Here is a 26,253-nt window from a genome sequence, read left to right on the forward strand (position 1 = left end):
AGTGTGCTGTACAGATACAGGAGCTATTTGTCTGCAGAGAAATTGCTTGCTAGCTAGACAGACAGAAAGATTATATATCAAACATTACACAGTGACTCAACGTTGTTTTATATTGGCCTGCATTATATTGGAAGGAGAACTACATACTACTATGACTTTTAAAATAAATGAACTTCCATTGAAATGTGTTTGGAAATCTTACTTCTGGAAGGGTAATGTGCACCACAAAGGGCGTCTTGAACATAATTCCAAAATTCTCTCACTCTTTATTTCTACAAAACTTATTGCACTGCATTTTTTCCCCACATTTTGCCTAAATTTTCAGTGTGTGCGCGTTAGGTCCTGAGATAAAATGGAGACAAATCTTGTTCTGAATATTTCCAGGAGTTGTCCAGGCCAATACATCCTATGGTATGCTAACACATTAAAGAAATTGACAGTGCTTGCTGCTGTTTCTGAATCAGTGGTGAAAAAAACAACATTAAGGTTATACTTAGGAGTCTGAATAAGCAAGCAAATTTCCAATTTGTTATAGCCTTATAATTTGATTACAACCGATCTATGAGGGACAGGCAGTTGCCTTAAATTTCTTGGTTTGTAATTGCTAGCTTCACATTTTTCATGAACATCCATGCATTCATGTTTTCTTCATGAGCTGCTCACAGTCAGGTTATCTCGAGTATTTGATCATCCAGCATCTGGTACCTGTGCTCCTGTGCAGCGCTGGTGATGGCTCCCAGGCTGTGTCACACAACCCTTAGATAAAGAAATGGAGACTTGAGGAGGTACATCCAGCAGCTGCTTTGTCCCACAGGAGGTGGCCCAAATTGCTGAGGGGCTCTGCCCCCTGCAGCTGGACCCTATTTAGCTCAGGCCCTGACTTAGCTTAAGTTGGTTGGGACCTACCTTATGTTGGGATGCTTGTACTTCAGTTCCTGGAGGGAACATAGGCTTGGTCATGTTCTCAAAACAAAGCCTGTTGATGGAAGACATTTTTAAGCAGATTTAAGCACCAGCTTGACAGATTGGTGGGAATAGGAGCACAGATTGGGCCTTAAAGCAGTTGTTCAGGCTGTGCAGGTATTCTTATTTCAAACTGGGAGGTATTCAGTTCAGCTTAGCTCTGGCCACAGTGTTTTCCCCTTAAGAAATGATGAATATTTTCCTCAGAAAGCAAACATTTTGGTTTTAGAGACTTGTGTATATTTGATAGCCCATTTTCTACAAAAAAAAAAAAAGTATTGAACAACCCTAATTGAAGGCTTGAAGAGAAAGCTAAAAGGGAATAAAAGAGGCCTTACCGAGCATTAATACTGTCCAGGAGGAAAGCTCTGGCACATTCATGTTGGGAGGCAGTTACAGCCCCTATCTGTCAATGCTAATATGCCATGCAGAGAGAAATGTCTCCCATTACACCTCCAAACGTGTCAGTGATGTATTTGAAACATACCCATCAGCAGAGGACACAAGCATGAGAAGCATTTTGTTTTGCAGCAACAAAAAAAAAAGATAAAATATTGCAAAAGGTTGCCAACAAAGCAAGCTCTGTGGTGAACCATAGCCACTCTGTGGAAGATCTGGAAAAGACAGGGGAACCTTAAAAAGGAAAATGAAAGGGAAAACCCTTGCTAGAAGTAGCTACCAGTAATTCTGGAAATAAACACTGCAGAGGAGAACAGACAGAGGAGGATGAAGAAGGGGTTACCAAGGCCATGGGGTGAGCAGGGAGGATGATGTGATGAAGGAAGGATGTGCTGAGAACCTCTGGCTTTGCTTCCTACCTTTCCTGCAAGTCACAGGATGTCCCTGGGGAGGTCACAGGTTTTCCTGCACCTTGTTTTACCCCGTGGGAAAGAGTGAATGTGATGGTGTGTTTGGGGGATGGGATGGAATGGGATGAGATGGGATGGGATGGGATGGGATGGGATGGGATGGGATGGGATGGGATGGGATGGGATGGGATGGGATGGGGCAAGCATGTGCCATGGCAGACTTCTTCCCCATCTTCCTCACAGGTAAGCAGCTGTGGTTGCCCCTTGCAAACATGGTTCAAGGGTTATTGATTCATTTTTAGGCTGCTTTTCTATAGAAAGCAGGCATGTGCAACCGCACAGCCTGCCTGAGCGCCTGCCCCTTGGTTTCCCCTGGTAACACTTGAATCCTTTTGTTTTCAGGTGCATTAACAGAGGGGTGAAGTTTCAGCAATATCCCATCCCTACAGGTTTTGTGGAAATAAAGGACTAAGTAGAGAAGAGAGACCCTCTTAGTTTCTCCACAGAAGGAGTGACTACAACAGCTGGGTTGTTATTAGGCATCAGAAAACCCACATGGATGAGTCCCTCCCTGGGTTTCATTGCTTCTGCTCCACAGGGACTCGCTCAGGTATTAACTGAATTTACTGAAATGTATTTTCTTGTCCACTTTTTTATAAAGCTAGTGCTCTGCTGTAACAGGGATAATGATATATTCTGCCTGAAATAGGATGCTTATGAGAGCCTTGCTTGAAATAAAGATTATAAAAATGTAATGTCTAGCAATTGTAATTTCGTCCACAGAGTAAGAAAAAGAGACAAACAGATATATAGGTAGGTAGACAGATAGATAGATTTCTTAATTGAACTCTTTGCTTGGCTGTATTTCCTTTAGGCAAGTACAATAGATGAGTAAGAATAGAGGACTGTAAAGAAGAACATGGAGGGAGGTTTTTTTTAAAACAAATTTGATTTATCTTAGGAAAGCTTTTACACTTGCTTCAGCCTGTATTGAAGATCCCTCAATAATTCAAAGCAATCAAGTGGTCCAACATTAGCAGAGTAGCACTCTCCTCACAGGTGCTTAAAAGTAGAAAACAAGGTAACTATTTCCTTTTTTAAAATACGAATGATATTTCATTTTCCTGCTCCAGAGCATTTAATATCCTAAATAAATCAATACCTACCCCTCTACTTATCAATAAATGAAAAATTACATTTGTGCCCATCCCCAGATGCTCTGAAACCATTTATTCCAGTCATTTAATCACAAAGCTGTTATTGCAGGGGAAATTCAAGCAGATGTGAATGCACAGAGCCAAAAGAGAGAGAGAGAAAGCTCTGCTGAGAACTTCACTGCAATATCAGTCTCTTCCAAAGCATGCTGCTCCTCACTTTCCCAGGAGATGTAGCAGGTATCTCTTCACTTTTCAAAACAATAACTGGTACGGTAAAGCTCAGTCAAGCAAAGCAAAACTTCACTTGCTTCGCTTTTCACAGTCAACGTCTGAATGCAACAGGGATTCCTTGCTGGTCTGATGAGGAGCTCTCTCACTCTCCATCAAAGGACCTGGGGTCCCAAAATGTCCTCACGCTGGGGCCTCCATTTGAAAAGGAACTGTATAACAAGACCTATATGTCTCCATAGAAAAATGTGCTTGTCTTCTCTTGTGCTTTTTTGAATGGACCTACACCTGGGAAAACTGAAAATATTCGTCTTCACCCCACAGAAGCCTTATTTTCTTGGCAGCAACAGCATTTCCCTCCCCAGTTAGCTCACTGTCCTTTTGATGCCACTTGCCTGCTGTTTGGAGGCCAGATACATCTAGGTGTGTGTGTGTACACATACAGACACTACATAAGATTCAGAGGAAGAGTCTAGAAGTGACAAGAGACGTTTATACACTGACATCGGCACTGTCTTCCTTCTGCACCTCCGTGAAAGCCTCAGTGCACAGATGACTGAATTAGGCTATGTCTAAGTCAAAATACTTAACAAATATTAATTAAATAAACCTTCCTCCCATCTCAATTAGATCTGTGCTTTTTGTCTGTAAGGATGGAAACTCAGATGACTTGCCAGAGTCAGAAAGCAGAGCGGTGATATGTTCTCCCAGCTCCCCATCCCATGCAAACCTGTTCTTCCTTCCAGACAGGCTGGGTATGTTTACCAAGTCTGTCTTTGTTTTCGCTCACCTTCCATCCCCACAGGGAGCCCTCAAGCACGTATTTGTTTGCACTTTGAACCTGTGCTTGCTTGCACGGAGATGCTTTAGCTCAAGCTGGGACCTGACTGCTTTAGGGGAGACAGAGACGAGATTGCCTGAGTGTCAGTAATGCTCCAGTGCCTTTGTCTGCAATTCCCCCCATCCACTCCAGTGATCCAAGTTCTCCTGCAGTTGATACCAACAAGCAGGAAGGAATCCTACAGAGGTTCAGAGCAACACATGTGCATCCCATACACCCATGGGCAAGTGCAAAATAGTACGATGAGACTGATGTGGACTGAATTTTGCTTTCAACCAGCAGAAATAGCAAAAGCCTTCATGCATATTCTAATGTATACCATGAATATTTCTGAATGTAAGGATGTTTATTATGTCAGATTTAGCTTTGGGAGGAGTCTTGCATCCTATAAATATTAGGTTACCAAAAATGCTGATGTATGCATGTGTGTAAATACGTATGTCTGGCTCTCTGTGAAAAATAATAGCCTGGGATGGACGGACAGATAGGTGACTAGCTAGTTAGCTGTATGCATCCTTAAATGGAAAAAAAAAAAAAAAAAATGGGGGCTGCTCCTAGGGGTTGCTCCTACCTGTGCTGGATCCAGGCTATGGGATTAGGAGAGCCACCATGGCTTTGAGAGACCATGGTGCTACTCCAGCCCCATAGAGAAAACCAAGCCAATGTCAGGAGCAGGGAGCTGATCTCAGTCCAAATCCACTCTTCAGTTAGTAGACCAAGACTAACTCTATTTGGTCAGAAATCTCCACATTGCACAGAGCTGTCTGCCTGTGGGATTTGTGCTAGCTTGATGAAGGGGTTGGCTCCTATCCTCAGCTGAACTCTCATGGTTCAAAGTTGTGCTGGTTTTTCTGTGTCCTTTGGGGTGAAAAATGTCTTGCAGCTGCTGCTTATAATTATTTCCCCTATGTTTCAACATTCTCCAGATGAATGTCACTCGAAGCAGTGCTCTGAGAGACTGCAATCATGATTGCCAATAGCCAACATCCAGACTAAAAATAAAAAGCCACAGCATGGGACTGAGAGAGAGGCAATACAAACTCTGGCAAAATTCAGCCATTTCTGGAAAGAAAAGGCTTCACCCCTCCAGTCCTGTCTTCTCCATGCTGAAAGGAGCTTCCATCTAAAAGCACCCTCTTCCAATGCCATCAAGATGGCATGTAGAAGGCACTAGGTGAGCTGACTGTGTTTTAAGTTCCCAGTTCCCCTCCCCCTTGGAGGATTTTGGGGAGCTCTTACCGAATACTTTTTTTTGACCAAGAGCTAGCAGATCATCTTTTTTTTTTTTTTTTTTTTTTTCCCTCTGCTTTCACCAGCTACCTTCTGTGGAGGTGGATTAGGCTTAAAGGATCCAATCTGAAGAAGAGGAGGAAACTTAAAGATATTTTCTGGGAGAGAGCCTCAGTCCCTGACTCCCAGGAGGGTGGGAGAGCTGCTGAGGATGATGCTCCCAGGAGGATTGGGGTGTGGGTGCGCAGCACAAAGCTGCTGCAGGGTCAGGACCAGCCAGGCTGCACACCTGGGTACCATGTAATGCCGGCTGTTTGGACCAAGCATTCAGGATGCCTTCCCTTGTACCTTGCACTCAGCCAGCCTGACAGGAAGAAAATTCCAGCAAACTTGCAAGGTGTCCCAAGTTGCTCAGCACTGCAACTCCAGAACTGAGCCCTCAGGGTTTTCCCTGGTATATCAATTTTTGCATTTTATACCCAAGAAGGCCTGAAATGTTTATTTTCTTCCTGATTAGTACTTAACACACAAGGAGAACCTGTTAATTTGCCACACTGACCTCACCCAGAGCAGGGTCTTGAGATTGATACTTTAAATGCACACATACTTGGGCTAAGTGGAAGTAGTTTGTGGTAGCAGATCCACCAGTCCACTGCAGAGTTAGGGCAGATCCTAGCCCTGCTCCAAAAACCTTCCCGAATTTTGCATGGAGAAACCTTGGAAAAAGAAGACACTCAACACTCTAAAAAATAGTGTAACACTCTACCGTTGTGAAAATAAATAAAAGGCCACATCTTTGAACAGCGGTGGTGAGATATTTTATTTGCACTCATTTACCCCATGCCTGGGAGACATGAATTCTCAATCACTATTGCTACACAGTATTAAATGGGAAATAAAGTGCTTCGTGAGAATGATCATAATAGTTTCAAAACAGACTCTAAACACCCAGTTGAGAAAACATAGTACAGCTTTTGAAAAGAAAACGTGGCTTAAGAAGGGAATGAGAAAGACTCTAGCTCTTACTTCACATTCTTGCAAGTTTCCCAAGCTCTCCCACCCAGTCTGCTCCATCCTGGGCACATTGTTTCCCTGGTGTCTTGCTCCTTCCATGTAGGACTGATCCAGGCAGGAGAACCACAAATCCTGGTGCATTTTCATCTAGCTGAAAGGATCCCCAGTTAAAACCACAGCACTCAGGCTTGTTTGATAACTTGTCTGTCCCACTGTTTTTTAAGAGGTTACAGAACTATAAAAATGTTTTTCAGGGGAGGATTTAACTGCCAAGAAGAAGCAGCTGATGTTATATTATTAGACTCAAGACTAGAAAGAATAGAGTCTAGACATTCTCTTATTAAAAAAAAATAATAAGAATTGTTACTTGGCATTTCTTCTCTGTGCTGTACAGTGATAAATATGAACAATGTGTCTAATATCTCAAGTCAAGACAGTCCCACCTTCAGCTTTCTGCTCCCTGAGATGTTCTATATGGGTCAACACATTTGACGATGTGTGTCCTGGAAAAAAAAGCTGAAGATAGTATTCACAAAGTTTATAAATGTTTTACAAGAGGCTCCCTCTTCACTTAAAAATAAGACATGGGGATTTCAGACACAGGCAGGAGAAGAAAGAAAGTGTCATGGCTGAGTTAGGGAAGGAAGGGAAAAACTTTTCTTCTTTATTTGATCTTATAAAAGCTCCTCTTCTTGATGGTCTTTGATGCGCAATACCTATGAAGAGCTTTCTTGCATATACATCTGGCTGCAGGTTGGTGGGCCTGTGTGAGTCATGGGAATCAGGATAATTGGATTTGTGTTAGAAGAAATAATGGTGATTTTCTTGAAGAGGTGGGGACTCCAGTTCATATTTCTGGTCAGATGAAGGCAACAGAAAGGAGGTGAAGGGGAACGGCAGAGCCCTTCCTTACCTGTTCCCAATGGAGGCAGCATCTACAACACCTTTTCCTACCGAGCACAGCACACGTGGGATTTAAGAAGATCCCATTTCCAAAGAAATGAAAATCTATGAGAAGCAAAGACAAAATAATCCATGATACACCCCCAACAGGCCCAGACCCAGCAGAGCTTTTGGGTTTCTAACTTCTGTTTGAAGGTTAGGTGAAGGAGTCCTGACCAAGAAGGCCTCGAGAGACAAAAGTTCACCGCACCTGTGACACTGATGACTTCCAAACAGCATCACAGCACAACCACCGAGCCAAAAGACATGAGGTAGGGGTGGTCATGGGCTGATCCAAGTAGAAAGAAATGGGAGCCCTCCTAAGACAAAAATATGTGGGGAAGACTCAGGAGAAGCAAAATTTACCTTAATGACCCTAGCTCTGCTTATTTAATGACACTGGAGCCACACAAATCATTATTCCATCCCCCAACGATCTAGCAAGCACACAGCGTTTGATGCCCACCTCCAATCAGATTTGGATACATTTTTTTCATGATGAAGAGTTTGTTGCTCCACATAAGTAGCTTACTTCCTTGTAAATGCTCCAAAAGAGACTGTTCAAGGTAGAGCTGTCACAGGTTGATTTTTAGGCTGTTTGACTATGTCCTAACTTACGCTCGCCAGACTAGATGACTATCAAATCTTAAAGCAACCAGTGTTTCCAGTCATGTTTTATCCTAGAACATGGCTATCAGCTCATATCTATGCCTTATTTACACAAGAATCTAAAATCATGCATGCAAATGTATGCTAAATCCCTTCGCTAAAAAAAAAGAAAAAGTGTCAACATATATTAAAACACTGTCATCTTGTCCAAAATATTCAGCAGCTTTTAACTGCAGCATGATCCACGGTAGTTTCCGAACCGAGGGAGATGAGCCAAAGCAGCACACATAGGATGGCTGTGGCGGGTTTCACCAGAAGGCACCATAACACATCTCCCATTTTTTTCCCTGTGAAGGCACAGCCAGTTGTGCAGTCCCACGAGGACACGCCATGCTAGTGTCCGCTCCTGGCATGCCAGGTGGAGCACGGAGGCTCCCATGGCAAGAGGAGGAGGTGCCAGAGAAGCAGGAAATTCTGCTTTCTGGAGCGTTTTCTAATTAACACTCTTTCTGGAGGCAGAGCACATAATCCCAGGGTTCAGGACTGACCTGATTACTGGAGGAAGGCGATGCATACCCCTGGTTGCCCGCTGTTTTCCCTGCTCTGGAATATGCTTATTACATGCTCACGTAGCCAGACTGCACCACTTCTCACCAGGAAATGAGCCAGCAGGCTCGGAGAAGTGCCTCTGCCCAGCCAGTGGTGCTGGACAGGGTGCCCGTACCCGAGCATCACAGTCACATAATCATAAGTACAGGTGCCAGAGGTGAGCATGGCACTCTGCCAACACCCCTGCAAGTGCTCCAAAGGCCAGGACCTGCTCAGGATGACCTACTGCCAGCAGCTGGGTTCAGCTCCAGTGCAAAGGAGCCCTCACTCCTACCAGCGCCGCAATGAACAAAACAAACCCACCCTGCTCCAGAGGTCTTGTCCTGGTGACCAGGTTTCACCATATCTGCCTGATCCCTCTGATAACGTCTCCAAGCAAGGCACTCACAGCAGCACCAGCATATAAGGACAAGCGCTGCAGAGCCCTTCCTCCTGGCAGAGAAAGTTCCGGGATGCTGAAAATGTAGCCAGAGGAGGCCGTGCACATCTTATCTGGGATGCCAGAGCGTTGCCTTCACGAGCCCTGCATTATCAGAAAAGAGGCTATTTTTGGCTTCTTAGCTCACCCTCTGGAGCTGTGGGTGACTGGTGCTGCAGGAGCTCACTGAGGAGTCAAGAGATAGAGGCTGCAGCAGAGCGGCTGGGGATCTGGGGAACGTGGGGTCACCCTGCGTCTGCGCCAGCTCCTCTGCACACTGCCAGCAGCAAAGCAGGACAGCCTCGGTGCAATGAGACAGGTGCCGTTGCTTTACAATAATTTAAAGCTTTTTTTTTTTTTTTTTTTTTTGCCTAACCTGCTAAGCTACTGACTTATCTATTTTAGAGAGGGAATGCAGTGGGGACAAATAGACATAGATGATATTATTTTACTACCAGGATTATTTTAATATAGGGAATAAAAATCAATTCTGTTTAAAATGTCAGTAACTTACCACATTTTTATGCACACTGAACTTAAAAAAAAAAAAACGCCCCCAGTTAAAGCAATAATTTATTCTTTGACAACAGGAAACAGCTGATAAAAGAAAACCTCTTTTGTTTTGGATTTACAGATCATTTCCCATGTCTTATGTTTGCTTTGGCTGTCTCCCTAGTATCCGCTGGTAGAAATGAGAAGGAGGGGAAGGCATGGGTGTTGCTTAAAACACAGGACCCCCAAATGCAGTTGTTCTCTGCATAAAGGTAGCAAGGATCCTCCTGCACCCTTACCCTTCTCCCCTGGACTATTTAAAGCTAACTCTATAAAGCTACTGTCCTAGCAGAGGTCCAGAAACTCTCTGGAAGAAAAATCACTAATGTCCAGGGAACAGACAGGCTAGGAAGTCCATAGTCTGGAGACAGGAAAAAATAAAAGTAAAAAAATTAACCTAAATAAACCAGTACGCAACTTCTCCTGTGTGTTACTGTGCAAGCCTTTTGTGCTTGGCTGGTATTTCTGTTTCCTAAAGGAAGCACTCCTCAGTGACCGTCATACTCGTGTCATTGGCAGTCTGACCTCCCTTTCCTTAAGAGTATTTTGTCTTGTGCACATCCCTACCTCGCTGTATGGCCAAGTAAGGCCTTGGAGTTGTCCCTTCATTGGGTAAGAAACCAAAGTGTGAGGGATTTCTCTCACCACGTGCTGAAGCTCTACCTGAGATCCCTGCTCCTGGCACTGGGCACATAAGGCAGACCAGCACCCAGGAAGCCTGGAGACCATTGCCTTATAAAGGACACATGAAGGAAGGGAAAAAGGTTTCCTTGTCTCCCTTTCAAACAGCGAGGTTTTGAGATTGCTTTCTGTTTGGTTCTTACCTGAGGAGCAGCAGGACTACTAAGTCTTGCATTTGTGTTTTTGTTCTTTCATTTTCCTTGGAGAACTCTCCAGAGGCCTCAGAGATGGCAAAAAGCAGGGTATTGGATCTCTTCCATCTGATATTTCTTGCAGGCCAGAGAAGGGCTGAGGAACCCGAAAGCCTGTCTGTTCTTCCTGGTTCTCAAGCAGGTCTTGAAAAACCTATGGCCTTTATGTACAGACAGGAACCACCAAAAGGTTCTGCTAAAACATTTCGATTTTCCAGGCTTCAGGGATTATGAATAGTGCGATGATGATAAAATAACTGCACTAGGTATTTAAAATTGCCTGAGATTTCCACTGTAGACCTTAAACACAATGCTAAATAGGGCAAACAAAAATAGCTGTTACTTTGACAAGTGCTTATTTAAAGCCTGTTTTGTCAGCATTGCTGCCCTGGTTATGACAGGGAAGTTGTCTAGAAATTGCATAATTACCAATATTAAGCATAAAAGCAAAAACAGCACCGCACAATTCAGTAATGGAGCAGGTCACGTTTGCCATGGCAGTTGCAGCCTTTAGGAGGGCTGCAGCATCTTCATCTCAAACCATGGCCTGAGGAAAACACAGCGCTGCTGCTCCTCATCTGCTGACAGCCCAGGGGGCTGCTCTGCTCTCAGCACTCAGGTTGCTGGGCCAGGAGAGGTGATAAAGACCTTCAGTATGAGTGGGGACTAGAGAGCAAAGGGAGAAACAGTCCAAGAACGTTAGAAGCTCCTTTTTGCACATCTTAAAATTTGTAACAAGTTCAACACTTGAACGTCTGTGGGATAAAAGAAAATATTTGGTTCTTTTCCGCTCCTTCTGCTTGCCCTTCCCTTGCCTTTCTTCACAGTGGAAAGGAGTTAACACAAGATGACCAGCTCAGTGTTTGTTTTTCTTTTTTTTTTTAATCAGGGGCTTGGCTTCACAGTCTTTGTGCTGCTTAAGTCTCACTCTTCTTCCTCCCCATCTCCAGCAGCACCTTCAGATGGCTCGGCCTCCTGTTTTCCATCAGCTCAGCAGCTCACTCGAAGGGCCTATCAATGTGATTGTTTTTGCAGTTAAACTGAAGAGAGAAGCACTGCAGCCAGCTCCTCACCACCTTCCTCCGCACCCCTTTCCCTCCCAGAGTTTACTGCATGCACTAAGGCAGGTTTCTGCCAACAAACACTGGTTACACTTGTACTTGATGTGAATGTGAGCTTGGTATTGATCCACTCTGCACCTCAGCCCGGTTCATTTACTTTCAGGAAAACACGGGGAAATGAGCAGGGAGCTCTGGCCTGCTTTGTTGGCCAAGCCTATAAGTCTGCAAGTGCAATGTTTCCCTCGATGGAAGCTCTGGGTGCTGAGGCAGGCGCACTGGAAGTGACAGGTCTGCATTTAGCATCCACCAGTGAAAAACCTGCTTTACCTGGCTTGGTCAGCATCACATGTGGATGCAGTGGCAGGAGGAGGTATGCCATCCAGTAGTCAAATTCCTAAGGCACCATGTAATCCTCTCTCTTCTTGTAACCCGCTGCCATATGTGCTACATGTCTTTCAGCTACAGGAGCTCTTGGGGTGAGGACCCTACCGCCGCGGGCTTTCTTCATAATACAGTCTTCATTAATTTTTACAGCAGAATCATCCTGTGCACTACATGAGGATGGGGACTTAGGGAAAAAAATTACCACCATCATTTAATTAAAGATGTACCATAATAATAAAACCTGCACAAAGGGACTGGCATAGCATTACAAAGAAACCTTAATTGTGGAATTCTTTCTGTTTGACTTTCAGTATGATTTTGCTGTCTCAACACAACCTTTTTAGCAGCTTTGGCATGTCATTACCTATTTTCAAATAATAATAATAGTAATGCAGAAAGAGTGAAACGTTATCATTCAGCTTCGCACCGACACCTATATGTGTCAGCAACAAAGCTGGACTCTTCTATCCAAAACTCTTCTCACCGGACCTAAAGGATTAACTGATAGAAATGGCTGTTTGCACTGTAGCATGCTCGCAACAAGCCAAGTATGAGGGAAGTTTGGTTAAAACATGCTCATCTGTGGTGAGCTTGTGCAAACTGCAACTTTCCAGATGTCTAAAAATTGGGTATGTTTTCATTGACAGCATAGTGACATCAGACTTTCAGTCCCTGCTTCAAACAAGGAGTAGTGCCGATGCTTTCTAAAGATAAAGTTGCCAGCCTTTTCTTTTTTCGTGGGTGAAAACCTTTTTTTTTTTTCTTCCTTATGTTTAAGAGAACTGAAATGTTTCAGCTGAAACTAGCAATGAAAAGAAAACAACAAGCCATCCTTCAGAAGACATCTACAAAGACAATTTCACACCGAACAGCCAAAGCTTGATGGAAGTTACACAAAGCTAAAAACAGGACCTTCTCACCTAAACACTGGGTATCTTCAATAGCCAACAGCACTCCCCAGTTGCTCAGGTTTCCCTTGGAAGACAGAGGATAATCATCCTTACTGCTTTCAGCAAGTTAGCATCCTTTTAGACCTACTGCTGAAAAGGAAGAAATTGTCATTGTCATCACTATTGTTGTCATCATCATCATTGTCATCGTCATCATCATCAATCCCATCTACTGTGATTATTAATGTTATTTGGAAGGAAAAATAGGCCTTGTTCACACACAGGATTTTATAGAATCATAGAATTACACAATGGTTTGGGTTGGAAGAGGCCTTAAAGATGACCTCGTTCCAACCCCCCTGCCATGGGCAGGGACACCTCCCACTACACCAGGTTGCCCAAAGCCCCATCCAGCCTGGCCTGGAACATTTCCAGGGACTGGGCATTCACAGGGAATGACTTCCCAGCAATGAGCCTATATACTACATCCCATACGTAAGAGCTAAGTTTCCCTTTTTGGCTGGGCTGACAACCGTGTCGCAGTCAAGGCTTTATCACACAGACAGCACTTGAGAGGCAGCTGACGGTCCTGGTAAGTGTGATACAGGACTGATGGGCCAGGCATGAATGTGGGGTTCATCCTGTGAGCTTAAATCTCCTGACAGCTTGGCATGACCTTGACAATACTGTGAAAAACAAATACGTGTATTTGCAAAGATGCTCTTCAAATCTTGAGTTGGAGCCTTGCAAATCACAAGCTGGTAGCAGAGGTAGTGCAAAAATGCCATTCTGGGGGAAGGAGAGCTAGCTTTTGGGCAGAGAGGGCTGGTGACCGCCAGGCAGGGGTATGTGAGCAATCCAACAGTTCAGCAGGCCAGGACAGAAATGCTGGCACGGGACACCAAGAGCTTGCAGGAAGGGGAAGGCAGACCTTTTCAACTTCACACTGACTCGCTTTAGGAAAGCAGCCAGGTAGCGGCTGGGCGAGGCGTTGGGACTGCCTCCTGCCCTATGTCCCCACAGCACACTTGGGAGGCTAGGAGCAGTGGTGCAACGTGGGCATGGGCAGCACGACCTGCAGCTGGGTGCTGTCAGCACCCCCACATGCTGGTGTGGATGGCTGTGTGGGATGCAGACCACTGCAAACCCTCTGTCTCTGCCAGCATCCTCAATGCATGCCACTGAACACTTTTTTTCCTGCCACTTTTTTTCCTCCTGTAAAGAAACCCCAAAGTGTGTGCAAGTAATGCAGCAGCACAAAGCACCTGGGAAGCAACATGGTCACATGCACATAGATTATTAACAAACATATCTAACTCTGTGTCCAACCAAGCAGACCGTGTATTTTTGCAGCTACACAGGTCCCCTACTTTCTTTATAGTACTTTTAAACTCCACAGAACAGAGCAAAACTTCTCAAGTTCACACTCCTTGACATTGTTGTCAGCTTATTTCCACTAAAACGAATGCCGAATATTATGAAACGGCTCTGGAATGCTGGACGTAAAGGGAGATTTCCTTTTTTCCCCCTTCAGCTGAAATATCTTTTGGCAATAAATCCCCACCGGAAATGTGTTTTCCCTGATTCCCCGGCTTAATTAGCTCAAACAATGTAAGATATGTAACACTGACCACCATGGGAAACCTGATAACAAAGCACAGTGATACAATGTGAGCCTTTCAAACAGATGCAGCCAGTGCTGCGCTGAGACAAAAGCAGCTTCAGTGCTGTGCTGAGCTTTTTCTTCCTTCACTACTGCAGAAGACACGAGCAGTACGGTAAGGAAAGTTAGACTCTGCCATGTTTTTCCCCTGTATTGACCTAAAATTGCCTGTTCCTCTGTAGACCGCAGGTTGCACATTAGTGTTTTCACCGAGGAGGAGGCAGAAGCCAAGGCCGCAGCACCTCAGTGCTCAGAAAGCATTTGCTGCTACTGCCATAGGGAAAACTATGTGAAAACTGACCCCAAAACAGCTCCATGTGGCAATGAGCAGTGCTCCTGGTCAGTGAGGCTGCCTGACTTCACGTGCCGCTTTCTGAGATGGCTGCGGCTGCGGTCTCCTTGGGATTTCTTCTCCGGGCTGTATCTGGAGCAGCCCGACCCCTCTGCCCTGTTTGAGCACTCGATCCCACCCTCCAGCAATGGTCTGTGCAGTGGGAGGCTGAGCCAGAAGGATGTGCTGACTCCACTTGAGAATACTCCTTTCCTTCATGCCTCTCCTTGCTGTGTTACTGCTAGCAGGGAGGCTTCACCCGTGCCAGGCCCTGCTTGGTCCTGGAGTACTGCAGTAGCAGCAGAACTGAAGGAAGGGCAGTGGATCGGGACCATGAGCAGCGGGTGAGCAAGGGCAATGGTGCTGCAAGGGTTAGCAGTGTCACTGGTGGTGGTAGGAGTGAGAAAAACAGCCTCTCCTGCAGAACTGGGACCCCACTGGTGTCAGACCAAAATGTGCCATTGGGGTCTGAATTGGTGCCTAGAACATGGATAGTCCCAGTGTATGTTAAAGCTTCTTTCCCCCAGTACTGTTAAATAAGCAAGAAGAGAAGAGATGCAATATGCTTTTGCCTATTTTTCCATTTTACAATATAATAATTTACAATATTTAAGGTTTATATATATTTGCAGGTTTCCTTTTTTTTTTTTTTTTTGCTTTCATTATAAACCTTGAGTTGTGGACATGAGAGCACTGACATTATATGTCACGGGGAGACAGGTAGGGAAGTGCAAGTAATCATGGTTAGGAGCAGGGATTTCTTAGTCAGAGCATTTCATTTGTTGCCTCTTTTGGTTTTGTCATTACCTGTGTAACCCAAATGCCTTGCAGGAGGGCAGTGAAACAACTGTGGCCAGGTCCAGCCGAGAGCTTTGTTGACTCATCAATGTCCATCAGGGACATGAAACCGGTCAGAGAGCCGACCTCCATCCACGCCAGGCACACCGGCAGGGCTGTGCTTTACCGGCTTGACTTGTTCCACCCATGCATGGGGCCAGAAGCACACTGCTGCTTATGGGAGTATGCCCTACCATCATGCCCTGCCCAGGCACACCACGGGCTTCAGAAAGGTGAGAAAGCTCTAAATCCAGAATTTCTCCAGGAAGGCCTCCAGACAAAACAAAGAAACAGCAAACCTAGCCAGCTCAGGGTCTAATTATTTGCATATTTCTAATATAATATAAAATGGAGATGAGAAAGACCAACTGCAGTCCTTTTGGACTTCTCTGTTCATAGGTCCAAAAAGAACCAAAAGGTCATGGGCTCACTTTTCTTCTACTGTTCTTCTGTGGGTCACCCTTGAGGCACACATGTCATCAGTGCACCACAAAGCCCCATGCAAAAGGTCCCATCTGATCCACCTCTATAGGTGGCTATCTCTTTTTGGCATCTCTGGTCATCACCTTTGTACTACAAGGCCAGTTGCAATCTGACTGATCTGTGTTAAACAAATTAGGTTCATCCCTCTGGCTCTGCTAAGACTCAAGTGTAGCCCTCAGCTGGATAATGCACAGACACTCCAGATGTATTTATATTAATGTAATTATAGATAGACCAATATTGAAATGGCCAATCTGCACTGTAGGCAAAATAAACAAATGCTTCTTTGGTGATCAGTGCATCATGCTATTTTTTTTATTATTATTTTTTAATTACAGCCTGCATGCTAACTCTAGACCATACTTAGAAAAGGTGGAAGCCTTAGTTCTCAGAGACGGTAAATGTTGCTCATTTTCCAATATATCAAAGTGGTAGAGTCTACAGAGTTATACAACAGGTATGAAATTTCAGTCTCATGAAAGTCATTGGCAAAACTGCTGCTAACTTCAGCTGAAATAGCACTTCAGTCTTGGAAGGTGTACGTGTGTATGCAATGAAAAGCATAAGAAGCTTAAGGGAAGAAAAGTAGATGTCAGGAACATGCAGGAGATAATAAAATCTACGAAGTCTATCGCAAGTGCTGGGCAGTCACATGTGTCCCACATGTTTCTCCAAATTAGTCCCATACGTGGATGCAGCATCACTTATAAAAAGACCCCGGTTCATGGAGTCTTATAGAGATGTTATTAAATACTGTTTACTAGGCACAGCTGTGGTTAATTTCTCCCTATATATTCCTTGGTTTCTGCAGAGATTTTAAGATGTTCGTATTACCACAGCAGTTCTGGAAACAAAACTTGCATGAGAGAACAAAGATGCAGAGCTCCTTCATCTACTTTTCCACCCAGGCAACCATGTGCACTGCCAGTAGAATAACACCAAAACCCTGGTTTTATGCAGAAGAGCTGGTGCGAACATTTTCCTTGGTTTGCATCCAGAGGGGATAACAGTCTTCTTGGGATTTGGGTCTGATTGTTCACTGTTTTCTCAAAAAGAGTTCCCCTGGGGCTCTAGCTGAATTTGGTTTGTAACTTCTGAGTCTTGGCATCTGGAGGTCTGCCAAGCCTCTGCCTTTGGGTGATACACGCTCCCTTTTAATGGGAACCTACCACCCCCGCTCCCCACACACACACACGGTTTCGGGTAGGAGGTACCACTTTTTTTTCTGGGAAAATTACTGCTACACAGTCACACTTCAGTTGTGTATGAGCAGTCACTCAGCTGTGGGATGCGTTAGATGTATGGGGCACGCGGCAGCCAGCTGGATGCATCCTGCGCAGCAAAACCTCCGCATCCTATTGCTCACATATGGGTTGGCTCTCTACCTCAAGTTCACTGAGTTCATCTGGGCCCGGCGTGCCTGACGCTGGTGAAACAGCTAACCCTCCAAACCACGGCACAGCACGCCGTCATTGTCACCAGGCTTTCCATGTACTTGGCATGACAGCTCAATTAAACCAAGAATTTCAGCCTGCTGCCTTGTGCTTCATTGGCTTCAGTTCACTTAAACAGACGCCTCCAGAAGGTCAGCTCAGAAAGGTAATGAAACACAAGCCAGAAAAGAAGTGTGCTTGCTTTGGACACTTCATACAGTTCTGCCAACACGGCACAAACACACGCAGGGCAACTTCACCCCAGCCCAGCTCAGGTGGTTGCACAAAGTGGAGAAATGTCAAGAAAGACTTCAGATATCTGCAGAAATAATGGTTTAAAATATGCAAGAAATGGATTCCTAAATTAATAAACGTATACCTGTATTTAGCCACTCCATTACATGATCAGAGGAATTCTGATCGTTTTCTTCTTGAAGTTTGCAGCTGGCTAAAGGAAGACAAACTCATTGAATCATTTTAACTGACTCATGTTATTGGGGAAACTGGAACCTTTTAGTATTTCAGGACTTATGATCTTAAATTTATAGAGAATAGTCAACATGAAGATCTGTTACAGACTTACAAATAATCCTTTTGGAGACACACACACTTTTCTTTGCTTGGTATACTTCTGATTTTTTATTTACCATGCAGCCAGACAAAATATTTGGCTGTCTGGCAGAATGCACAGAGCACTAAACCTACTCAGAAACTGCTCCTCTGGTTACAGTATTATAGTACGGGTGCTGAACGAGGTAGGGGTCGGTGTAGCAAGGAAAGAAGCCTCTCTAAAACCAAAGTGCCTCACTGCATGAAGGTTTCATGTGAGCTGTGACAGTGGGTATAAAATAGCACAGCTTTTTCTCCATGTTCAGAAGCCTTATCCCGTCCCCATGAGATTATGGTCTACCCCTAGGTATATCCCTAGCCCAAAGCCAAGAAATGGCTTTCACAGCACTGAGGAAGAGACTCCACCAATATCGCAGGTAGACAGTCCAAAGTCTCCGAGCTGAACACCCCCAATCTTTCCAAACATCAGAGATATAAATTATGTGGCTCATGACCATGTTATATGCATGTATATCTATTTTCTGCTACTGCTAGCTACCATGTCTTTTAATAATTAAGTAAGCTTTCTACTCTGAAGGGCAATTGATTGTCACAGAAATTGTTTTTAATGCATTCACTTTGTAAGTTCCCATCTCCAGGTAACTCTGGGACCACATCCACATTGCTAACAGTCCTATTTTCAAAATTAAGCTTTTTCTCATGCACACTGCATAAGAACAAATACAATCTGCCTCCCATCACACTATGTCAATAAAATTGAGGCTGTAGGATGATGCCAGACCACACATTTGTGGAAACATTTAAGCATTTTCTTAGCTCCCTTGGATTGCCTTGAAATTTGAGCTTGTGCTTAAAATCCTTTGCACCATTGCCTTCTTGGAGGTCAAAGTATTAACAGGGAAAGTAGCCAGAGAGCAGTACTGAACTAACAAGTCTTACACACTGCACTAAAAACACTGGTAAATCACAAAGTCCTTCACAGATTTCTTTTAACTAATGAACCAAATCTTGCCCTTATTTTTGCCAGTTGACATTTTGACCAGCTCATGGTCCCAAGATACTGAAGAGAAAAACTGAAGAACAGAGCTGATGAGATTCAGGGCCCTGAGCCTGTAAGGTACTCCCTTGCCAGCAGAGGTTAAACCCCAACAATATCTCAGCGTGGACTGAAAGATGTGCCTGTGCAAGCTCCACTTCCCCAGATCAGATCTGAAACCTCTGCAGGAGTCACTGCCTTGTGGCATTATACTGATGTCAGCAGACAGCAACTTTAAATAAAGTAGGGCTCTCATTCACATTCATTGAGTAAATGTTGTTATTGCCTCCCAGCTGTTTGTTACCACCCGTCTGCAGGCCTACGAGCTCCTGACAACAAAGTCAACAGCAGGGAACTGGTGTCTGAGCCTCAGCCATTGTAATTTAGGCACTGCAAAGTCTAGTATCTTAACACTAACCCTCCCTTTTAGTGGCTTGAACACACACGCAATGAGGCACAGACCGAGCTGTGGGTACATGCTCCCCACTACTGCTTCTGTCCCAGAGGGGTAATCATCTAGTGCCAAAGTCAGGTAGGGGAACAAAACAATGTATAAGAGGCAAGCGAATACACCACCCGCTGCCACTTAGTGATAAATAAGCATGTGATCTGGGCTCCACATCAGTACCCAACAGATAGCCTCCCCATCCTCCTGGATGTCCTGGGTGTCCAGCCAAGCCCCCTTGTTGGGCCAGGCTCCCAGAGCTCTGCTGTGAGCCATGTGGCTTCTTGCCACAGCACCAACCACTGAAGACAAAGCCAAATCCAGTGAAGACCACATCCAGAGGCTGATTTCCTTGTCCTGCAAGATGTGCTGCCCAGGCCATCTTGGTGGCTCCCACTCCTCAGATGGTTCAAGCTAAGATGTGGTGGTCCCCATCCTCTGTCTGAGCCTGCTCCCATGCTCTTCCAGGTCCTCAACCATCCATGACATCCACGGCAGCACACCCCTGCATTTGCAAGCACCAGGCTTGCTCTTTAAGGAGTGTTATGGCAACTGCTTTAAACAATGTAAACTTAGGTCAAATGTTTCTTTTTTATGGTCCAAAATCACATCTTACAATGACACTGACGTACCTTTTGAAGCCATACCTCATACTACCTACAGCCATACCTCTAAGCCAGAATGATACAGAGTGCTTCTGCTACGAACTAAAACATCATAGCAGTGATCTCTTATTTGGATTTTAAACGTTCTTTCCATTTCCCTAAATCAACCTTGGATTTTTATTCCATTATTATAGTTTTATTATTACAATGTACTTTTATTATTGCTGTTAATTATTACTTAGCTCTATTGATTATTAGGTTCATCACTGCATGGAAACTTCCGTGTTAGATCTGGCTTGGATAAATATCAAAAGATTTGGATACTTTTCCAAAAGTTTTGAATATGCAAAATTGTCTATATTCCTGGAAAGGAGTGGAATTTAGCATATGAAAGAGCAAGAAACAGACAAAGTAGGGCAAATTAAAGGACAGACTTGAGTACCTCCCATCTCTGGGAGAATTTTCTTAAAAATGAGACACAGCATCCTAGCGAGTCTGATTCTGCATTAGCTTGGCATTTGTTGTGTTAATTTAAAAGGTTTTTGCTGTATCATTACCCTTTATTATCAGGCTTTCTGTAATGGTCAGTGTTATATATCTCAAACCACACGAGCTAATTAAGCCAGGAACTGCAATTTTTGGAGTGATATAACAGATTGTTCCCACAATAACATTCCCACAGTGTTTCATCATCTCAGACTCTGACTGTACTTAGAGAAAAAGAAAACTAAATTCATTTTTGGAACTGGGTCTAGCTTAAACCTTTACCCAGATATCCGTGTGAGGCCTTCTCTATAGAAAAAAATGTTGGGGAGGAAAGTGGACAAGGGAGCAGCTCTCCACCCTACTTGGGCTTGAATTGGACATGAGTTGGGTTTGGACAGACCACGGTCAGTCCAGGTCCAGCCGAACTCAATTCCGTCACAGTGGACTGGAACCTAATGGAGCACTTGGCTGAGGACATGGGGATACCCCATGAAACACTGAAGACGCCATTAGTGAAAAACAAGTCTGAAGGTATCCATACACATGTAGTCTTGCACTTGTGTGAGGATGGAGGTGTGAGATGGGCTGGATAAATGAAGAAATGTGAATTGTCCTGAACAATGAAAACTCTTAAACCTAACTGTCCTGTCAACCTGGGTAATACTGTCTTGTGGCTACCCCTGGAAAAGGAAGGAACGTACATCTGTGTCATAAGATTTCACCCAAAATTTACCAACATCTAGCATAATATATGTGTAGCTATGCAATTTCCCTGCAAACTCTAGATTTTTCTGTTATTTCTGCACTGGAATGTCAAGTAATTAACAGCACCATCCACCAGAGGATAAATGTTTATTTCACCAAATGCTTGAGCAGAACTGACATCAATTGACCATGTCAAATACCCCATAGCTTCTCTAGCTTTTTCTTTTAACATTTGATTATTAATGCTGTGGAATGCTCCTTAACGGGTGATGTGTGCATAGAGATTATAAGCAGTCACGGTGTGGTTTGCTTGCTGCTAATTCAGTTGTCTCCTTCAAGTGAATTTACATCCTTCCATCTTCATATAATGCCTTTGCATAGGAAATTAGGACATGTATCAGTTTGATTACGTGAGGAAAGGCAATCCAATATAGTGAATTAATCTGAAGTAGAAGAAACTTTGGTGCCAGAAACATCTCTGTCTTCTGTAATGGAGCTGAAACCTGGATTATTTGTGTTTCAATATATCCAGGCAAAGCAGCAAGCTGTGTTCAGATGTACAAGGGCAACTTTAATGAATTTTCCCTGTAGGTATAAATGAGTGGAGAATTCTTCCCTGTGTGGCAGACACTTCCTTTTTCTGCAGTACTTTAGTAACCAGCAACATCCGTGTACTTTATTTCATCTTTTGCAAGAATTGGACAGAATTGCTTCACCCATCAGAAAATGTATAATTCGATTCATTTTTCAGTTTACGTCAGCAGTAAATTTAGTTTAAAATACATTACATATACCATAGTCACATAGTCTCCTGAATTGATAATGAATTGTAATTACCAGACTACAGTTTTTCAGTTTTGTCCCTAGTCAATCCTACAGACATCATAAAGAATACTCCCATACTTGTTTTCCTTGAGACTTAATTACTGTACACCCTAAATATGCCATTTTCTACCTCTTGTCTATGAATAAAGGCTTAAAGGATCTCTTTTCTGGATTATTAAGGAGAAGATTTTCAATTTCTAAACTGTAAATATTTGTGAAAATATGTGATCTGAAAGAACTTATTGTACATTAAGCTGTAAGGAATAAAATTCCCATTATTTCTGCTGCTGATAGCAGAGGGATGGAATTTAAATTTAGACATGTTGGTAATTGTCAATTCCTTCCTCCTCCTTGAAAATCAATGAAAATGAAATCCATAACTTATGATCCACATTTAGAATTGTGCTTAATAGCTGATGACATGATATGACCTGTGGGGAGGAAATAACAGAAAGACTCTCAACTTGAAGAAATTCAAGCCCAGACATCTAGGGAAAATAATCCAAAACTCAGTTATTCTTCAGAAGGGAAAATGAGGAAAGTAATGCTGAAAGAAGCCTGGGGGTGATAGTAGAGAGTGAATTAAATGTGACTGAGCCAAAAAAAAATAAAAAATGGAGAGAAAGGGAAATTTTTGTCTGCACATTCAAAGACATCACCTCCTGGAAAAGGGAAGAAAAGGTTCCACTCCATGCAGCTTTGGTGTGACCACACTAGGAATACTAAATTCACTCCTGGGTACATGATTAGCATCTAAAAGGGCAGGTTCAGTGGAGAGCAACAATAGTGTCTGAGGAGTTGTCTGGGCTGACTTTTAAGGAAAGATTAAAATAGTTTAGGGGTGGATTGGGGCACCTTTTATTCCTGTAGAGTAGCTTAGTTCTTATGCCATCCTTGTCCCCTGTACCTGAACAGGCCTACTTACAAAGCAAAATATTATGGGCAAGTGTGTAAAAGTCTGGCCCTAAAGATATAAATATTGGCTAAGCAGTGAACAGGGAAAGTTCCAACAGACATCTATGTATGTTGGAAGGATTATTAACACCAGTGGGCCTAACTAGCAATACAATTATATTTTTAAAGGCAGAAGTGTAAAAGAAAATGAAAATTTATTGACAGGTCTGTTAGGGTATCGATTACTCTCATAAATGAAGTGATGCATCTCTTGATATGCTTAAAGCTACACTTGCAAAACACATGCAGCAGTACTCAAGACAGCAAGCCTTCACAGGACAAAAGATAGACTAGCTGGCTTAGTGGGTCTCTCTTTCTACTTGCACTGACTAAGAAACTAACAAGAGATAAGGAGTTACAAAACACCCTGGTAATAAAAAGGCATGACTGTCTAATGTATTATTCGGTCAAAGCCCCAACAATTCCTGAAGTACACCTCAGGGTCTCATAATGACTCCAGTGCAAAATACCTTGTAGTCCCACCTCTGCCTGTCCGGGGCAGTGAAACATGACACAGCATAAACAAGAAATCAGTTTTTAATACTGCAGACATTCAACAGTGACAGCAGGTACGGGCCCAGTAGGGATCCTGCTCTGACCCCCCCAGTCCGGTTGCAGTACCAGACCCCATCACAGGATGCTCATTGCCTCCCCCAGGACTCCATCACTTCTCCAGTGCCCAAGCAAACTTTGTTAGCACCTTCTGCATTTTGGGAGAATATTGTATATTCCCTTTATAGGTCATTAGATCTCTACTGATTTCAAGTAAATGGCTCTCCACACACTGCAGACATTGTTATAAAATACATATAGGGGCTGTGAGTTGGCTCAGCTCCCCATTTGGTGTATTTAGCAGTGCCTTGCAGGTGTCTGAGTTTTGAGAGTGTGTCCTCTAGTGTGTTTCTCCCATTGCTCTTGTTGCAATCCCCACACAATGATCTCTTGGCATCTTGGATATTAAACTCTTCCACAGAGACACCGCTGTCTGGTGTAATGGGCTATTATGGAAGCAGAGAGAGCTTTTCCCCAGATCTTCCTGGGCATCCGATCACTCCTTCAAAGAGGCCTCCTGGGAATTTTCATTACTATTTGGACAGAAACCAAAATTATGCAGACCAAACCTTCATTTAATATTGCATTAAGGTAAGCACTTTGGCAGGAGATCATCCTGTGACAATCCTTACATCACCCCTTTAACTGGTAACGTTTTAATGTATATATTTCACTAAGCAGCAGGCTGAGTTTTTCACTTTTTAAAGTGACCAGCTTTGTTTTCTGAGTTCTGCAAAGGCAGTCAGCCCCATAAATGTGAGATGGGAAAGGTCCACATTCACACCGAGTGGTTTTTTCAGTATTTATTACACACACACACACACACACACACACCTGTATATACAGAAAATTATACACAGAGGCCTGCTATAGAGATGGACTGTATACAAAATGTTTATGAGTATTTATGTAATGTATACAAAATGTTTATGAGTATTTGCCTCTCACACCCATCCTCAGCATGTGTGAGTGCCAGAAACTAGACATGACATTCCGGACTGGAATGATGCAAGGAAGAAATATATTGCATTTATGGAAATCATTCATTTTCCTTGTCTGGGAACCTCTTTATTATAAATAATATTTTCATTTATAAATTTCAAACCACTGTCCTAAGAATGGGTAAGAATCATTGTCTTTGTTTGACAGTAAGAGAAACAAAGAGCAGACTGTTTTAAGCAGCAGTCTAAGGTCACATGGAGTAAATGAAGTCGAACCTCATCTCCCGAGCCTGACTTTCCCTTGAGAGAGCAGACCAGATAGCACACCACGCACAACTTTATCAGCTGAAACTCTTCAGCACATATGCTAATAGCAGTGGCAGCCCTGAGCCTTCACATTTCAGGGCTGAGGTTTCAAATGGTCAGTGGATTTGCTTTAAATTCATAAGATTAAAAACAACAACAACAACAACAACAACAAATAAATACACTTGTGTTTCTTCTTTCTGTAATCTGAGCATTTGGGGTATGCTAAGATGATGGTTTCCAGGTATTTCTACCACCAAAAGATCTGGCCACCTTTCTTTTAAAAGGGTAATACTAAACAAAACACAAAACTGAAAAAGCACTGAATGTTGTAATGTTGTATGATCAGGAGAGCTGGGAACAAGATGCAGAGACCATACCTATTTCTGTTACATGCTCAAGACTCTTTAGAGCTCTTTAGCAAATGCCCTCCCCCCCAGAACAAAACAAAATGAAACAAAACCACCACACACCACATCTTATTTTCAGAGATGCAGCATTTCCTGGTGATGACTCCTGGGGCTGGTGAAGGTTCATAACCACCATGGGTTGGGTCCTCTGGACCTACTAAGACATGACAGCTCATGGCAGAGCTCAGGCTACACCGTGAGCTTTGTGAACCAGGTGGCCGATGTGGCCAGAGCACAGTTCAGAACCAGGCACACCCCAGCTTTCTTTTGCAACCCCAAGAACTGTTCTTCCCCCAGTATCAGCTGGTTCTTCCCATTGGGGTTGGTAATGTGGGACCAAAGTGGCCACAGCCACGCAAAGTAGAGCACTGGTCCAGCTCAACTCATCTATCCTCTTCAAATTTATGCTCGAAAATGCTGATGGGTTAATGTTGGGCTGGGAAGCTTTACATCAGATAGCATTTATCTGCACCCTTCTGCCTTCACACCAGCTGAAATTCACCACTCTGAAGTGGTAGTGTTTGGTTTAGGTCTTTTTTTTTTTTTTTCTCTTAAGACCTGTCTTTTTCAAATGTCTCCAAATTAGACAATTGCTAGGGGCACTGATAGTTGTTTTCCTTTTAAGTCAGAGGCACTATCTGCTTTTTCAGTTCCTCAGTTGTTTTATCTCTTATTATGTTGAACCGTTTTGAAAGCTATATCTTCCATTTAAAAGTCGTATCCCATTATCTAGGAGGGAATTTGAAAAGGTTGGTGTTAAAAGAAAACACAAGTTAAAACAACCCCAACACTCAAGCCTTCAACACTAACTAACCCATGTGATATTGAAGGTTAATTACACTTTAAGAAAATGCACAGGCAATACATGTGGCATGCTACTGATAAAATGACATTGCTTATAATAAATTAAATTATAGTAGAATCTCACTGAAGCGCTAATCATGGGGAAACCACTGGGGAAAAAAAAATAATGTTTAGTCAGGCTAGGATTTCTTTGAGTTAATAAACAAAGGAATACAGTGTATTCTGGTCTGTGGCCTTTAACAATTACAGTTCAGTTTTACTCAGTCTTAACGTGTTTGCATATATGTT

At 43.4% G+C, this 26,253-nt stretch overlaps 2 long non-coding RNA genes across 2 annotated transcripts; one reads left to right on the forward strand and one right to left on the reverse strand.

Annotated features, from left to right (window-relative positions):
• Positions 1-5,539: 5,539 nt before the first annotated feature.
• LOC125184236 (uncharacterized) lies at positions 5,540-9,165 on the reverse strand. The gene is made up of 4 exons (XR_007167920.2): positions 8,706-9,165; positions 7,396-7,504; positions 7,156-7,250; positions 5,540-6,745 (listed from the first exon to the last, which is right to left on the reverse strand). It is a non-coding gene; the product is annotated as an uncharacterized lncRNA (long non-coding RNA).
• A 5,062-nt stretch (positions 9,166-14,227) lies between these two features.
• LOC125184235 (uncharacterized) lies at positions 14,228-19,381 on the forward strand. The gene is made up of 3 exons (XR_007167919.2): positions 14,228-14,357; positions 15,405-15,643; positions 18,924-19,381. It is a non-coding gene; the product is annotated as an uncharacterized lncRNA (long non-coding RNA).
• The last annotated feature ends 6,872 nt before the right edge of the window (positions 19,382-26,253 follow it).

Source organism: Anser cygnoides, chromosome 2 (assembly GCF_040182565.1).
Source record: "Anser cygnoides isolate HZ-2024a breed goose chromosome 2, Taihu_goose_T2T_genome, whole genome shotgun sequence".
Lineage (NCBI taxonomy): Eukaryota > Metazoa > Chordata > Aves > Anseriformes > Anatidae > Anser > Anser cygnoides.